Here is an 18,855-nt window from a genome sequence, read left to right as displayed (position 1 = left end):
GGGGACAACAATTTAAAATTGGACTTGGGGTCCATCGATTTGGTCGTCTCCCAAAATCCACCAAAACATTGTTTTTGTAAAAACTGTATAATAACACTTATGACCTCAAAACTAATTGAATTGGTGCAATACAGCATATCTATTGATTGTCAGATACCTTTTAAACCTAACCACGCCTATGTGTCAGTGTGCACAGGCGCTGGCTAAATGGCCGCTTGTGACACACTCCATGCCTGATATTGTATATTTCTATCAGGCTTTCTTCATATGATCCTTCATAGCAGCATTCACACTGTGCATCAACGTGTATTCTACACTTGCACTGTGTGCAGATAAAAGCATTTATATATAGATAATGTTTTTTTTTCACATCACATACTTGTTGAAGGACATCGTAAGCCTCCTGGAGCTCTTTGGGAGACAGACTTTCTCTTTGGCATGACAGTTAAGTGCTGCAACAGTTCTGACAAGGAAACATCGATTGATGGACACGCATACTGACGAATTAGTGATGAATTCAGAGTCGTGTTTTCACACTGTGTTTGGTCATAAGTTTAACCGAACATGATAAGTGTCTTCGTAAGGATGGAAAACAAGTAATATAATCGTATTATTACATTTATTTTGGTAAAAAACCTGGACAATTGGGTGTGATGACCAGATATTCATCATAACCCGGGACACCCGGCTTTGAGCCATGACAAACCGGGATAAACTCAGTTTGTTCCATGCGGGGTGGGACGGACAGATGGACCGTCCCACCCCAGGCCGCCTCTGTTCGGCTCATTTTCCTAATTTTTCCATTGCTTTTATTCAAATATAATGCCTTAATGCTTATTCTAGCATTGCACATTTGGGGAAAAGTTGATTTAAAAATATATATTTACTTCTGTGCTCTTTTAGCTCAAAAGCTACTTTTACATATCTGTTTGAACCAAAATTAGATGAGTCCATTATTCTTTAATCAGATTATATTCTTATTTGCGCACGTAGGCTTATTAATTATTTAAAAACTTATAATATATGCTGTAAAGAAAATATCAGGAACTCCCAGGTTGATGTGTTCAGATGTTTTGTCAGACCAGCAAAACAGAAGACATTTTATTAATTATGGTCACAGAGTAAATCTTCACTCCAAAGAAACCCACAAGGTTCAAGGGTCAAGTTGCGAGGCCGGTTAATTATCAACTAATTTTGTATATCTTATGTGCAGTCTTAACATTCATACTATATACTGTACAAGTTAGAGAGGCGGAGCAGGTGTGTGTGGATGTTAGAGTGCTTCCTGTTCGAGCCCATTCATCCTTCACCGTTTGCTTTTCCCCACATGATAAAGGAGTGTGCAGGTTTTGTTCGGCCGCATGATGAAGAAGACCTCAACATGACCCTCCATTCCCCCACTAGTCTTCCAATGTCCCACCAAGGACAGCACTCTGTGTGTGTGTGTGTGTGTGTGTGTGTGTGTGTGTGTGTGTGTGTGTGTGTGTGTGTGTGAGAGAGAGAAATAATTTGAGAGCCTGTGTTCAATTAAATGTTTTAAATGTGTACGTTTAGTTGTACGTGTGATCACAGTGCATGTGAGCATTAACTTGTAAATGTCCACTTTACATTGTGTAGTTTCTGCAGTGATGAAGTACACACAGACACGAATATACACAGTCACATAAAATGCAATTTGGTTCCAATTAAAATGCTTTTCGTCTTCACATACAGTAGATATCAAGGTGGCGCATGTTGGTATCGATAGAAAGAGTGTAAGGAAAAAAATTATTTTATAAAAACCTACATGACAAATTCCACTTTATTGCAAAAGGCAAAGGGCCGCTAAATATTTCAAAATATTTCAGCTTTCATTTGTAATTAAACTTTTAACTCAACATCTGTCAAACCCCCAATTGGGTGGATGAAATATTAGAATAAATGTAAAATAAACATAACGCAGAATTATCACCTTTCTTACAGTGTCAACACAACCTGATCATGTATGTATGAGCTTCCAAAAAGTAGAATTAATGGCAGAGCTATTTTATTTGATTGCATTAGAGCAGGGGTCGGGAACCTATGGCTCTTCCGGTGACGGCATATGGCTCGCAGACAATTTTGAGTTGAACAAAAAAAATCTCCGCCCGCCCCCCTGTAATGTTCTCTATCGCGCCAGATTACAGCAGAAGTAATGTCAGGTCCTTTTCTTAAAGACGTCTTTGTTCTTTTATTAAACTAAACGTCTGTTATTGATTGTATCTAACCAGCAGCATGTCACTCTGTCTCTACGTGTCGCGGTAACACTTCTCGGCTCGCCGTCTCGCGCGCCGCAGAGATCCGATGCCGGCGTGTGCGCGCATCGGAGCGGAGCAAAGAAAAAGTAACCTGCACCCCCCCCCCCCCCCCCCTGACTCTCAATGAAATATATTTGGCTTTTATGGCTCTCCCAGTCAAAAAGGTTCCTGACCCCTGCATTAGAGTGAACAGGTGGATATCATAGCATAAAGATGAAAGATAAACTACATGATGACCGTGAGTATTTGTATTGCACCTTACAGGTGTTTCAATTTTCTGGTCACATAGTTTAAAGCCGAGTCCCCATGTATGCAAATGTTTTTGTAAACAGGGTTTTTCTTCCATTGTTCTCCACACAAGCGCTTTAAAACCACCTCTGTCCAGAGGAAATCACAGTAGAAGCGTTGTCAAGGCCACTGAGCAGGTTGGGCCACACACACACACATACACACACACACACACACCAGCAATGTTGGCAGTATTAGTCATATATTGCATTGAAATAAGTATTATTAATGAACTCAATAGCTTATTCTGACGCCTCGTTTTCTCAAAATAATGGAAGAGTGACTGTACATTTATGTGTAAATATGGGAAAAGTCCTAATTGCACACATTACGATATTAGACGCCCTTTCTACACACCAACATTGAAAACAGAGTGTTCTGAAATGCTGTTTGGGTGTAGACGAAAGTTAATTATAAGTTAATAATCCTGCGCTTACTGCAATTGGGTGGGAATTATTACAAACTATTTTTTTGTGTCTAGTATACTGATACATACCATGTAAATTCCTTTGAATTTTAACTCAAGAAGCACTTTAAATGGACTAAATATTGTGTATTTATGTATATTCGTGGAAACACCTTCTAATAATGCAGTCTAGTACAATATCACCACCCACTAGGATTCAATATAAAGTAGAATCATCCCCTTTCTGACATTGAATGAGGTCACTGTATGTCCATCATATTTTATTGCCTCCTACTCCAACGCTCCTGTAAATCCGATACAGACCAATACAATCGTAAATATTGTGTTTAAATGGACAGCTTGATCTGTATTGCGAACATCTCTAATTTTTTCACACATTTTTAGCATTTAACAGATTGTGTTGTGAGCCACTGCCGTGAGATTAAAAGTCTAAAGCGTTCAATACGGAAACACGGAAACTTCAACACTCCAACAGCTCCGAAACACAACTGTGTGACAGTGGTGTGACAGCTGGAGCCCTAACAGTGGAGCGAGTCTTTAACTCCACGGCTAACCTCTCTCAGCTGTTTGTGAGCGTGCGTATGTGTGTGTGTGTGTGTGTGTGTGTGTGTGTGTGTGTGTGTGTGTGTGTGTGTGTGTGTGTGTGTGTGTGTGTGTGTGAGAGAGCGACTTCCTACTTCTTCCTTACACTACTCCATTCATTCAACCTGTCAGCTCTTTGGACACGCCTGACATCCAACTCACAGGATTTATTGGAGTATAACAACCAAGTAGATTACAGATTACAGTATGTACTGACTATGTTGTTTCTCTACACGTATACATAGGTGTACCCGTCTACACATACTGTACGTACATATATTACTCTATTTCATAAAGTGATTGTCATGTCCTTTTCTCAATAGCTTTACAACATCATTATAATTCATCCTAAATCAGTCGGTTCACCTAGAAGTAAACAATAATGCAATGGTGCCGCTTCCAGTCACAAACAAAAACCTAATCTTGGTGCAAACTAAACCAGCTTTCACAAAAATCTCACTCGACATAAATCTAATTAATAAAAAAGAAGAATATGAGCAAGAGCAGAGAAGAACAAAAACATCGAAAAATCAGGCAAATCTTAAAGCGATGCAAAGAAACTCATTCACGCGTTTGTTACTTCTAGACTGAATTACTGCAACTCCATATTATCAGGCTGCTCTAATAAATCTCTTAGGTCCCTCCAGTTGATCCAGAATGCTGCAGCTCGTGTTCTCACTAAAACTAAGAAAAGAGATCACATCACTCCTGCACTAGCTGCTCTGCACTGGCTACCCATAAAATCAAGAATCACTTTTAAAATTCTTCTCTTAACCTACAAAGCCTTGATTGGTGATGCTCCATCATATCTTAGGGAGCTTGTCGTACCATATTGCCCCACTAGAGAGCTGCGCTCACTAAATGCGGGACTACTTGTAGTTCCTAGAGTCTTACAAAGAAGGATGGGAGCCAGAGCCTTTCGTTATCAAGCTCCTCTTCTATGGAACCAGCTTCCACCTTCAGTCCAGGAGGCAGACACAGTCACCTCGTTTAAGAGTGGACTTAAGACTTTCCTCTTCGATAGTCTTATAGTTAGATATGCTGCTATAGGCTTATAAACTGCTGGGGAACATTTTAGGATACACTGAGCTTGAGGAGTCGTTGTGCCTTCTCACATCTCCATGGATGGTGGCTGTACCTGGACCCTAATAGGTCCAGCCATGTCCCTGCTGATGCCCCTCCTCCCTACTTCTGTCTATTTACATGGATTGTTGTCATTTCTGTCATACTTATTAAATGTGTTGTAACTCTGTAATAATTCCTTCTGGTCACATGACATATATTGCTTCCTTTTGAATATAATACATTTGCAGCACCTTTCAAATAGTCTATTTCTAATTTTAGGACGGCACAAAAGACGAGCCAAAAATCAATGGCTAACTACTCTTTTCACCTTTTCACAATTTATAAGCATTTCAATTTAAATGATTTCATATTCATTATCACACCGGTTATAGCAAGGGCAGTGTTCTCAAAAGTATGCCTGAATATATATATATATATATATATATATATATATAAAAAGAAATGTCATCATGTGGTTCTGAAAGAATAACTTCTGTGGAACAAATGTTGAAGGTTCAGGGACGACTGGCTCGTTTGTGATGGGGATTAAAAATCCACTGGCTTAATATATGTTGAAGGTAAGCGCAGGAAATGCTTTATTACACACTCACGAGCCACATAAACATCTTCTTCTAGATACAAACTGCATTACCATGATAACACAACGGAAGCCTAAGGAAATGAGAAAAACTAAAATCTCTGAATACCTTGGTGTACGTCATCTAAAGAGTAATAATCTATCGTCTTGAAAGCAATTTGTGAATTCATTATTTTGTCATCGCTCTCTGTGTCTTCCTTTTTTCTTAAATATTATCATCTATCTATCTTTTCCCGCTTTCTCCAGCTCATTTCATATTACATGTGTCGCGGAGACACTTTTCTTACATTTAATTATTTATAAGCAAAATGTGATGTGTGACTTCTCTAAAAATCTAAATCCTTTCTATTGAATTGAGTAAGTTTGATATTAAATCTTGGTTTAAATAAGAGCAGTGTGTATCTGTGTCTTTAAAGCTGAATGCGTAAGATCTGGCTAAAATGTTCAACCATTAAAAATAATAATAATAATCAATAAAGGCACAATGAACAGAAAGTGAAGAGGTTACATTGTTACGGTTACGTTGGATGCGTCAACCCACGAGCCCGACCTGTCCTGTCTTGTAATACCACTTTCACCTGGATTCAATTCAGTTTAGTTTTTCAATTCAGTTTATTTGGATAGCCCAATTTCACAAGTTACAAATTTGTCTCGGAGTGCTTTACAATCTGTACACATAGACATCCCTGCCCCAAAACCTCACATCGGATCAGGAAAAACTCCCAAATAACCCTTCAGGGGGAAAAAAGGGAAGAAACCTGCAGGAGAGCAACAGAGGAGGATCCCTCTCCAGGATGGACAGGTGCAATAGATGTAATGTGTACAGAAGGACAGATTTAGAGTTTAAATACATTCAATGAATATGACAGAGTGTATCAATAGTCGTAGTAGGCATATTCCACGATGGAGACCTCCACGATCCATCCATGGAGAGGCGATAGTGAGCACCTGTAGCATCCAGTCTGTCCTCAGTACAACACAAGATGTCAAAGCTGCTCCCGGGGTCCAGGTACGAGTTGATAGTTTGTTTATTGGATTGAATCTAAAGTAGCAGAACCAGAAAAGGACTCACGCCGACTCCGAGGGGAGAGCAGAGGACCTAAATCTCTCAGTTAGCAGTTACCTCAGATTTAGCCAGTGGAAACCCAAACACTGGGGATCTGATCCCGGGCGTCCGATCTCGAGTCCACATCAGATCAGCCATCTTTCTGCCTTCACACAGGTTGGATGCAGCTCTCCACCAGCCCACTGCAGCTCCTGGGTCTGAAGTGAAGGTCCGACCTTTTTGATGAAGGGGAACGAAATGTAAACACAAGTCTTTCTCTCATGTCTGCCTCTGATCAAAGCATGCACGGACTGTATAGCCCCAGTTATTGGCAAAAACATTATGGCAGTAAGTTGGGGCACATGGGCTGACCAGAGACGTTTTTTTTTTTTTAAGAGTTCTATCCATAAGAATCTATTTTCCCTTGGTCTGCACCATGCACGACACGTTCAACTGCAAGAAGACGAGCTGCCTGTATAGTTACTGAAGATACTTCATCTGGAAACACTGGAGGGCTAAAAATCAACCAGCTCAAATATTGTTTTATCAAGACTCATCATCATCATCGTTATTGATGTCATTTCAATGCATTCTCCCCATTCTGTAATACAATATAATACATTTAGGCCCTCTTAGGTAAATATAGAGCAGTGATAGAATACAGCAAAGATAAACAATGTCATTTATCGGTATGACAATCAAACACAGCTGACATTAACGAGAAAGAGTCAAATAAAATGGGTTTATATTGGGGTCCACATCTTCTGTTGACTGTTGTGACTGTTGACTGTTTGAAAGGTATTTATTATTTTAACACTATATTACTATTATTTCACTTTATGTCGGACAAAAGAGACAAACGTATTTTCGATTTTCTGTGTGTTCAACATTGGAAAATTGATAATAAATATAACTTTGAACATTGAACTGTAAAGAGCCCACCATCACCAAGAAAAAATGAATTTACAAAAAGGAAATAAATAAATAATAAATATGCTGGAGGAAACAAATAAAAAACTTACCACCAATCTTATTGACTAAATTCTTCACAAGTCTTCTCAGACTTCTGACCCGGGTGGATCAGGCTGTCCTTGCTCTTGTAACCACTCTAAACTGTCCAGTGCGTCGCCTATTTCAACACCTCCTTAATGCAAAGCCATTAGCAGCCACACAGGAACAGACGCACGCTGCGGATCACAACTTAAGTGGCTCTCTTTCGCCCCTTAATTCCTTCCTTGCATCTTTCTCTTTGTTCCTCCTTTTTCCGTTTGGCATTCACATTTGCTCCTCACTCCCCTCCTCACGTCTTTATAACTCAGTGCAGTTAACATTCAGCACAACTTTGAAAACACTTACTGCGCCCAAAGGGGAAGGGGGACAACATTGCTGTGTGACTGTCTTCATAGAAACCATTACCCGAAGAAGAGAGCTGACACAAAGCTATGGAGATGTTCACATGAAAAGTTGTGCGTTTTTCGGATGATTGCGCACGGCTGCAATGCATAAAGGCCAACCTGGTGTAAACAACCTTTGGCTAATGCATACAAAATAGTTAAGAAAGATTAAATAGAAATCAAATGAATACAAACATTCAAGGAGTAGCGCCAGCAGAGACAGCGACTGGTTGAAAAGTGGTGAAATGTAGTTAAGTACTGTCGTCGTCGGTGCTTTGGCAACACAATAATAAATAAGTCTGGGTTTCAAACGTGTCACAAACCAGAATAAGAGTCTGGTGCTACGGTCAGCCCGACCTCCAACTCCTGGCATCACTACGTCACCTGTCCTGGCTCACAATCAAATCAATTGCGTGCGTTATTAATCCATTCTTATATCAATTAATGCACCTTTAGATAGATAGATATGTACTTTATTAATCCCCAAGGCGAAATTTGTCGTAACAGTAGCAGCACCAATAAACTAAACACACAAGAATAAAATATAATAAAATATAAAAAACAGGGACGAAAGATAAAGATGTATACAAGAAGTATACAAAGTAAAATATAAAATAAAATATATATGTATATATACAACATATATGCATACACAATACACAATACAATACGAATGACAAATTAAATAAAATATTAAAATATTAAATATAGACAGTGTGCAAAATGCAAAGTGTGTGTATGTGTGTAGTGTAAATGAAAATGAAGTGTGTGTGTATGTGTGTAGTGTAAGTAAATGAAATGTGTGAAGTGCAGATCAACATAGTGTGGATATGAAGTTATTATTATTGCAGTTATTGCGATCTGGCAAGAGGTGATCTGTTATAGAGCCTCATAGCCGTCGGCAGGAATGTTCTCCTGTATCTGTCCTTGTGGCAGCGGTGAGGAGACGTCTGGAGAAAGTACTCCTCTGTCCCTGTAGGAGGTGGTGGAGAGGGTGGTCCGGGTTGTCCAATATGGACAGCAGTTTCTTCAACGTCCTCCTCTCCACCACCTGTTCCAGGTGCTCCAGCTGGCAGCCGATGATGGAGCCAGCCTTCCTAACCAGTTTGTTGAGACGGCTGGTGTCACCGGCTCCGATGCTGCTCCCCCAGCAGACAATGGCGAAGTGCAGCACACTGGCCACAACCGACTGGTAGAATATCTCCAGCATCTTGCTGCACACGTTGAAGGATCGAAGCTTTCTCAGGAAAAAGAGTCGACTCATCCGCTTCTTGTACACAGCGTTGATGTTGGCCTTCCAGTTCAGTCGGCTGTCGATGGAGACGCCCAGGTACTTGTACTCCTCCACCATGTCCACGTCCACTCCCAGGACACTCAGAGGTGTAGGAGCTGTCGCCTTCCTCCTGAAGTCCACCACCATCTCTCTGGTCTTGGCCACGTTCAGCCGCAGGTGGTTCTCATCGGCCCACTTTACAAAGTCGCTCACCACTGCCCTGTACTCCTCCTCCCGTCCATCCCTAATACACCCGACCACTGCAGAGTCATCAGAGTACTTCTGCAGATGGCATGACTCCGTGTTGTACTGGAAGTCACTGGTGTACAGGGTGAAGAGGAAGGGAGACAGAACAGTTCCCTGTGGGGCTCCAACATCACTGACCACCGTTCCAGACAGCACACGGCCCATTCTGACAAACTGTGGTCTGCCTGTGAGGTAGTCAGTGATCCAGGAGATGGTGGACGCGTCGACACCGACCACCCGCAGCTTCTCACTCAGCAGCAGTGGCTGGATGGTGTTAAATGCACTGGAGAAGTCAAAGAAAGTGACTCTCACAGAGACACCGGTTCCATCCAGGTGCGACTGATCTCGTTGCAGCAGGTAGATGATGGCGTCGTCCACTCCCACATGAGGCTGGTAAGCAAATTGCAGAGGGTCCAGCGATGATTTCACCTGCGGCCGGAGGTGGGCCAAGACCAGCCTCTCCAGCACCTTCATCTTACACTCTTGAAGAGGTAACACTGGGTGAGTGGTTGATATCCATATCGTCACTCTGTGGGTGAAGTATACCTTCATTGTCTAAACTTCGTAAAGAAGAAAGTTAAAGCGAAAAATACATGTTGATTATTCTGTGGAAATCATCACCTGTGTTCTCAGTAATCTTTTAACGAAGTTATCTGTCACAATCTTTACAACTATACTTAATGCTTGTAGGCAAAGCAACAGTGTATGAGATGATGATTCATGTTTAATTGTGTGTGTAATTTGTATTTTGAATGAACTGACCTTAAAAATGTATTGCAATGTTTTATTGAAGCATTATATAATATAGTTGCATTATTCTCCCTTCATACATGTCCAGTATTTCTCTTCAAGAATAATAAAAAAAAGAGTACATTTTTTAAATTCCCCACATAGATGTAAACAGCTCCTGTCAGTGTAACTCATTCTCTACGCGTCCTCTCTCCTCTCGCTGCGCTCCCTCGCTCCTCCACGCCAGGCTCCTGGGTTCTTGCTGCTCCCGTTCTGGGTGCTGACAGCCACAGCTGTCTCCTCTTTTTTGCCCTTGGCTGTCGCTCATTAATTTCCAGAAAAGGCCCCTCAGCGACAGCTCTGCTTCATAGTGACCATACTTGGAAAAGAGGTGCTCAGAGGACAAACAGACACACATACCACACACACAAGTGTACACAAACACACATGGAAAATAAGGGTACACGCCGGTCACACCGGGGATACGAGTAGATACACAGTGTGTGCACGACAAATGCTTCAGTGCACACGGATATCATTCAAATGATGGGAATTACCCAAATATCTATCTTGGAAATCTACAAATGAAATACATTTTCTGTTATGCTGTCATAAACATAACATATTTTTTTTTGGACCACCTAATGCAAATTATACAGACATTAACAATACCTGTATTGTAATATATTGCAGTACAAGATATGCCTGTATGCAAACGTGGAATATAAATTGTTTGCAGTTGTAAATTCCAAATATGATGTTTTTAAGCAATTCGTGATATTATTTTCAGCAGTTAAAATATATATATGTATGTATATATATATACATACATATATATGTGTGTAATGTGTATGTGTGTGTGTGCGTGTGTGTGTTTGTGTGGGCGTGTTGGTGTTAATCACAGCCCCTCTGCACAGCCCCTCACTGCCTCTTCGAGCAATGTAAATTAGATCTCTTAATGAATGTTTTCTTTCATCACATACAAGTGCAAAGTAAGTATGCCATCTATGCCCACCTTGCCTCTCCGTTTACCACCCCAGTGTGCCAAGCATTCAGACTAAATGAAAATATACACAGGCGCAGCCATGCCCGGCATCCCCTTTAACAAGCTGCAGAAACACTGCGAAGCACGGCTGCTATGCTGCTGGGAATCTTGGGAATCTCCCTGCTTAGACCGCCGTGCTCCTGTACGAGCGTTGACTGTTATCAAGCTGATCACCAGGTTGCTATCAAGAGGAAATTTAGTTAAATGTGAAGGAAAACTAAAAATGACCTTTTCAATCTTCATTGACATCAAAAGATTCCTGTAAACTTGACAAATCAGTATTCCAATAATTGAAAGATAGCAGATTTTCAGCTAATGTTGGTTTTATATCATGATTTCTGAGAACAAATGATGTTCATACAAATGGATCAGAAACAGAAAACTTGAGATAGAAATTTCCAATTATGCAGAATTTGATCCCAGGACAGAGGTTGTTGTATGTGTAGAGAGGCAAATTGGTAATTTCTGATTTAGGGCTTTACAAAATGAATTTAATTGAATTGAAAAGTAAAGGTGTTGCCCAATTACAGTCTACAGCATCATATCAAGCTTCCCTCAATATGTATTACATACATCCTCCTATTTGCAACACAAATACTATTTTCATTTTTGCAGTTAGCCGTTTCATACTTCATGTATTACAAACATGTTTTGTTTCCAAATCCAATGCAAACATACTTTAAATTCAAACTAATTAATATAAGAGTGCCAATGGGAACACAACAGCATTAGATTCAGGAGGTTTACAGTAAGAAGGAAGAAGAGTAGAAGGTGAGATAAACAAGCCTCCACTGGTTTGAGGGTGGGATAAGCTGAAGGGGTTGTTTGTTATTGAAGATGATAATAATAGCAGAAATAACAACCCCAAAATGGACTTTAAAATTATAAATATTTTAAACAGACAATTCCAACCATTTTCTTCTTATTTTTATTTATTTATTGTTTTTAAACAAAATGTTAAGGAGTTGTTTTTTGTTAACCAGGCAGAACAATAAGACACCCCCAAAAATTAAAAAAATAAACAGTTTGGTTAGAAACTGACGTTGGCCTGATATTTCTAACCGTGACAAATATAAATCAGGTCGCAGTATATCAGTAATAACAGCAAAATAGTGAACCAATTAACAAAGAAAAAATATACATATATATAAAAAACAAAAGACCAAAAGGTAAGTACTGTTAAACCAACACTAAGACCGGAGGTTCCCAAAAACATATTGACATGTTATATTATGATAAAACCTGTAGGCCTACTGTTCAGGAAAACAACAGACAATCCACTACTCACAGAGATCATTCAGGTGTGTTATTCACACACATCGTTCAGTGGTCCTGGAACAACAGGAACATCTCTCACTTATAATCAAGATGAGGCCTTTAACTGTTTATCAATTTGTGCCATTTTGAAGCTCCTGTGCGGTCTCTCTGCTGGTACACAGTCCATATCCCTGGCATGGGGACATGGGTTGAACAGCAGTTGGTGTGAACTGGATGTAGCAGACTGCAGGCGTGCGTGGAGGCCGCACAGAAACCTTAGCAGCAGTGTTAAAAACGGTGCCGCATTCATCGGATTCTGCCCCCCGGGACCCAGATTCCTGACACGAATCCTCCGTCGGGAGTAAAAAGTGAACGGCGTCGTCCGCAAACCAGGAATTCTGGTGTTTGCGGCGAGCGGGAGGAATTCACGGCTTGTCACATTTCATTTCTGCACGAGAAGACGAGACGCTGAATATTCCACGCTCACTGGTTCCAGATCAGTTTGATCGTGTGTGGAGAGACGCAGCAATGCCGAGGAACTGTCCCCCCTCGGAGATGCATTCAGGGCCAAACATTGCCTCACATACCATAATGTTCATGAAATCTCACAGCTGAGAACATTTGGAGAACTTCACTCCAAAAATAAATTGTATTTAATTTTAAACATTTAATTAGTACTGTATTTTATTTCATTCAGTCTTATTTTAGTGCTGCAGCAGACAGATTTACAATTGCTGATACAAATTATTTAATTATAATTAATTTATAGGGCTGTTATTTACATTTGCTATAGTTAAGTTTATTTCAGTTAAGTTTAATGAGGTTATATTGAGTAAATTAAGAAAAGTTGAATTAGATGTGTTAGTTAATTTAAAATAAGATGAGTTACATTTGTTTGAGCTATGTTTAAAGAGGTTAAATTGAGTCAAATACATTTGAAGTTGAAGTTCAAACATGGACGTTATTTAAACCACAAAATACATTGAAGACACAATAAAAATATATGAATAAATAAATTAAAGTTGAAGCTATTAACTAGTATACAATCATTCAGGAGCCGTCTTGTCTTTGGGGGGTCTCTGCCAGATCTTCATTCCTCTGTTGTACCAAAAGCCTCGTTCCTTTGCGTAGACCCGCCTCCAGCTCTTCAAGACCAACACTTTATAAATAATCTCCTCAACCGCATTAAACCTTTTCACGAAACAAGGAGACACGATCTGGCTTGCAAAATCAAAGCACAACATTTATTTCTGTATTACTATTTCTCATTCAGTTGTGTGTGTGTCTCCAGGCTCGGGCTCGTCCACCGCTGCTCCTGAGGCTTTGTTGTTGTTGTTGCTCTTAAGACGTCGAGAACAACAAATGGAAGAGTTGTCAGTCATGTAAGTTTGGTCAGATCGCAGCTGTTTGGGTTTTTCTTCTACCACCTGGCAATTGACTGAATCTGTTTCTTTCCTTCGATGTCTGTAGCAGTGGAAGCTGTTGTGGTAAGTTGCAGCACCTATGGGTGCTGATGGGTGCCAGTGAGTAAATGGTGGTAACAGAGGAAACAGACGAGGCATCTCTCAACAGGGAGTCATAACTTTGAATATGATATTGAAAGACCTTCTACAGTATATCTGTGTGTGTGTGTGTGTGTGTGTGTGTGCGTGTGCGTGCGCATGCGTGCGTGCAAAGTTAGGGTCCTGTGACTCTTCTGCCAGCCATTCAACCACCATCTTGCAACGTTTAGGGATGAGGTCAGACTCCCCTTTTCTCTATTGTGTGCATGTGTGTGGTGTGGTGTCTGTGTGTGTGTGTGTGTGTGTGTGTGTGAGAGAGAGAGAGAGAGACACCTGCCTCCAGTGTGACAGCTCTATGAGCGTCCTCATGAATCACAAGTCATGTGGTTGCCCTCATCTCATCTAGCCAAGTTCTAAATGTTCCTGCCCTCTGTGCATGTGTGTGTGTCTCTGTGTGTGTGTGTGTGTGTGTGTGTGAGAGAGAGAGAGAGAGAGAGGAGCACTAAGTCAGAAGCAGGATTGAAACCTTAGTAGGGCGCGAGTGTGCGTGAGAGAGAGAGAGGGGGGGGGGGGCTGAGGTCATTTGAAGGTTGACAGTGGAGATCACTGGTTGACTCATATGAAGTCACTACCGAAAATAGAACGATAGTGAAAGTGAAGTTCAGCTTTACTACATCTTGGTGGCCAAAAATTACTAAAATTATCGGCTGAAATGTTAAACAACTAGAAAGGTGCAGAGAGCTGATCCCTGCCGAGTGCGTCTGCAACAACCACTGCTGGAGGCTATGGTTTGAGACAGACTTCATTCAAACAGAAAAACAAGTGCAGCTGTAACGTCGGCTCAATGTTGTCCTTTCGTAGACTTCATCCACTCGATTAAAAACACAAACCAAGCCGCAGGTAGAGCAGTCTGTGCACTGGTAGTTCAATTAGCTGTAAGCGGTGTTAGCCAAGCACCAAAATAAAAGTGAGCCCCTGAACAGCGTCAGAGAGGCACACAGCAGTGTGTGTACGTGTTGGGCTGTTAGCTGTTAGCCAAACACAGCGTCCAAAACAAGAATGCCCCCAGCTGTGGTATCACTAGAGGCCCCAATATGTGTCGAGGGCCGCTTAAAAGTGACGAGTGAGGAGTAAACAGGCAGTCAATATAGTTAATATACTCCTTATAAAACACATAAACAATTACACTGCGCTTTCCTGCAGCAGGATACGACCAATACAGGTAACCTCTGCTCGGCAGAGATAATGAAGAATGCTGCGGTAAATCCAAAGTCTTTTATTTTATTCAACTCTATATTGTAGCTCGAATAAAAATAGTTTGATCTCATTGTTTTCACAAATTTTAGCAGCATAAATGAAATTCCAACTGACCGCTCTTGTGTTAAGGCGGCAGCAGGAATTCCGCCGAACATGGCGCCCCTGAGGAAATGTTCTGTTTTATGTGCGTGTCCCTTCACAAGTGCTATTTGTTGCAGTGTTATTGCTTTGAATGAGACCGCTCTGACTTTCTCATACGTGCATTCGCTGATTTGTATCGTTCACAATTTCTTTTTACGTTTTCTTTTTTGTGAGACGGTGGATGGGAAGAAATTAACAGCTAATGTGCGAAGCGCACATGTACGGAGTATAGATTAGGGATTCATCTTTTTCATTTTTCCGGCTCTGTGTTCCATCACATTGGACTTTGAAAGGAACGAAGTGGTCAAAAATACTGACTTTTAAACTGAGATAAGCTGTGTGAATTAAATTAATATTGGATCAGTTTGCACCTCCACAATTTACATCCGACGTCCACAGTCAATACCTGTGCATACAAAACTGTGCGAAGGTGTTGAGGTCAGGATGGTGTGTCTTGCCTTTCATTCATAGGGGATGAGAGTTCATGTCCAAAGATGCATTTTTTTTAACTTACCCTGGCCACGACCTTTCCCTAAACTTAGCCTAATACTAATCGGGGGAAATGCCGGAAAAAAATGCCCACAGCATAAGCTGATATTGTCATATTGCCTTTTTTACAGTGAATACATCTATATAACTATAACCTGTTACAGCAAGATGGGAAAAAGACACTGTGAATACATTAACCAAACTAATTAGGCTAATCAGGATGCTCTTGTTTTTCTCTCTCTCTTTTTGTAGATTCCTGATGACATGAATGTTAAGTATTCCTCCTGCTCTACATCTCCTCAGCCTGCCAGTGTCTTTTTTTCGCTTTCATCCCCGTCTACCTGTCGTTGATTAGCTGAATGGATCCCGAGGATAAAGGCAGAAGGGGCAGAAGCTACATTCTTGTTACTAGGTGTCAGGCTCTGGGGCTCAACACTTGTCAGGGGGAATATATGCCATCACCCGGGAGTCGTGCTGTGGCAGCCGGCGCTAAGAAGTCATCCAGACCATTCAAACGGCACAAAACTGGTAATTATGCAAAGCAAAAGCAAAGCATTTGATAAACATTTCTCACATGTCAGCTTTGTCTGGTATGCTTAACTGACATTTGTGTTGTTGTTTCTCCAGAGTCCCGCTTCTCAGGATCACCTTGCAAGATGCTTTTAATTAGAACCGCATTGTTAGCTATATCTTCATGGCTCCTTAATTAAGAAGAATCATCTTCACGCTATTTTCATTGTCCAGCTTTGAAGAAAAGCAGCGTTGCCTTTCTTGTCATTTACTCCCTTTTTCTTTATGATAAGGTTCTTTTTTCTTTCTGTTGAAGGTTTTCTTTGAATTGGCAGATAAAGAGAGGAGACGAGAAGAGGGAGAGGCTGGGTAATGAAAAGACCTCCGTCACCAAGGACCTAGGAGCCACCTGATAAATTGGCTTGTTAAGAGGAGAAAGATCACTATGTGGCATATTCCTCCCATTCACTCCCAGCAACACAGGTGCACAACAGACAACAGACAAATGGGAATCAATCAAGATGCGCTATAGTTGGTGCTTGTATTGGTTTATAAAACGCTGACGGACACTCAGCTGGGAGGTTGATCAATTAAATTTGTAGTTGTATAGACTCAATTCAAGTGACTGTCGCATGTGCATAAACACACGTAGACAGAGACGGTAGAAATCAAATGTTTTACAGGGCAAAGAGGGCCTAACACGCATCCATCCCAAGGCCGACGTCTCTCACCGTGTGAATGAGAGAATGGGGACAATGAAAAGCTGTGAATAAAGAGTGTGTGTGTGTGTGTTTGCGTGCACACCCTATTACCCAGACACCAACAACATTGTATGGGAGGACGACTCGGTGCTGTGAATACTGGAGGACAGTGAGAGCATGTCTGATATCTGAAGGGAGAGACAGAAACAAAGACGGACAGACACGAGGGGGGTGGAGGGTCTGAGAAATGGAGGTAAATTGGGGGGGATGGATGATGGGTGTATGGAGGGGGGAGGGAAAGTATATAAAGGGTCGGACAGCGCTTCTTTTCTGTCAGTCTCCAAGCAACTCACAATAGAAGGTCAGAGAAGAAGAAGAAGAAGGGGAGGGAGATGTACGGAAATACAGAATACTCCTTTATCCCTCCACAGACGGACAGGTAGGCACAACAAACACACACACACACATACTCCAAGTGTGTGTGTTAGTCCAGAAAGTCGAATTAAATATCTCTAAGATGAAATTCACATCCAGAATTAGTAATTGGTTTTTTTCCTGTGCCCATCGGTGACTATTGATACTTCCAGTAATGATCTACAGATGGTTGACTCTAAAATGGGAAACGAGAAATAATACTGTCAACCACAGTAAAAGTAACAAACATAATTTTTTAGGCAAGTATGCAACATATATACGGTGTTCTTTTCACAGTATCTGTTATATCAATGAAGCATCCCACCTTTTATTGTTTTGTATATGCCACTGAAATTACATCGAATTTAATAAGTTACTTTTTATAGGTGTATCTAAAAACAAATCCCCCTGAACTGAGCAAAACCAACGATGGACTCTGACACCGCGGGCTCTGTTGCTCTCACGGTCCGCTGCATTTAACCGAGTCCCTGAGCTTCCTGAGTGTTGCCCAAACATGTTGTTTACTATCAGAAAAGTATAATTTGAATAAGAGTCAATGACCGTGTTTACATGCATTCGAATAACTGGCTTAGTCGGACTGAAATCGAATTATCCGTTTCATGTTAACACGTTTGTTCGACTATGTGCGGTCCGACTACGATCCGACTAACACCCCTGGATAACTCGATCCGATCCGGTTGATCTTCATATCGGATATGACATGCTTTCGGCCAATGATTCGAATTACTCACTGCCATGTATATTGGGAAAATAGCAGATTCCCCCAAAAGATAGCATCGTCCGACTAAAGCAAGATTCGAATTATACCATCATGTAAACGCACTGATTGAGCCAAGCGTCAGTCTCTGATTGATTCAAAACAAGTGTGGATTTCACACTGCTTAATAAATTGAGGACAAGGCGTCACATTTAACAGCAGGAGGCTGACTACAGCAGCTTTAACCAGCTGGAGTCTCGGCACCGTGGTGAGCCTTGAATCTTATTTTCCCAAAGAAGGGCAAATTCAAAAAGGACATTCATCAAAAAGACACACATATTATCAAGGACCTTAGCCAAGGAGTGCAAAGGTGTGTAATTATGAAGATAAAGGAACCACCAAACACAGTTATAAAAAAAAATATGAATCTTTAGAATCAAATCGTAAGTGTAGTGCAGTGGGGGAAAGTCACCACATACATTTACCCAAGTGCTGTACTTAAAGGTGCTTTATAAGAGATGAATAAGAATAAAGCAGCAAAAAACTATTAGCAATGTAAAGATATAGCGGAGTAATGTCTATGGGAAGAAAATTAAGTCACTCTTCCTCTATTTTACATTACATTACATGTCATTACATGTCATTTAGCAGACGATTGTATCCAAAGCGACTTACAATAAGTACATTCAGTCGTGAGTACAAACTCAGAACAACAAGAATCAAGAAAGTAACATTTCTTTAAGAAATCCAAACTACAAAGATACCACAAGTAATACCATGAGTAATACCATGAGTAATACCATACGGCTGTAGCTCAGTGGGGTAAGGGGGTCGTCCTGCAAACCCAAGGTCGTCGGTTCGATCCCCGCTCTCCCCATTTGTTGCAAGTTGAAGTGTC

At 40.9% G+C, this 18,855-nt stretch overlaps 1 long non-coding RNA gene across 1 annotated transcript; it reads left to right on the top strand.

The window, feature by feature from the left end:
- Window positions 1–13,489: 13,489 nt before the first annotated feature.
- On the top strand, window positions 13,490–16,740 carry LOC130203083 (uncharacterized). The gene is made up of 3 exons (XR_008833430.1): window positions 13,490–13,607; window positions 15,867–16,142; window positions 16,441–16,740. It is a non-coding gene; the product is annotated as an uncharacterized LOC130203083 (long non-coding RNA).
- The last annotated feature ends 2,115 nt before the right edge of the window (window positions 16,741–18,855 follow it).

This window comes from Pseudoliparis swirei, chromosome 12 (genome assembly GCF_029220125.1).
Source record: "Pseudoliparis swirei isolate HS2019 ecotype Mariana Trench chromosome 12, NWPU_hadal_v1, whole genome shotgun sequence".
NCBI lineage: Eukaryota > Metazoa > Chordata > Actinopteri > Perciformes > Liparidae > Pseudoliparis > Pseudoliparis swirei.
Note: the sequence above shows the minus strand (reverse complement) of the source record. Positions and strands in the feature narration are given on the sequence as shown.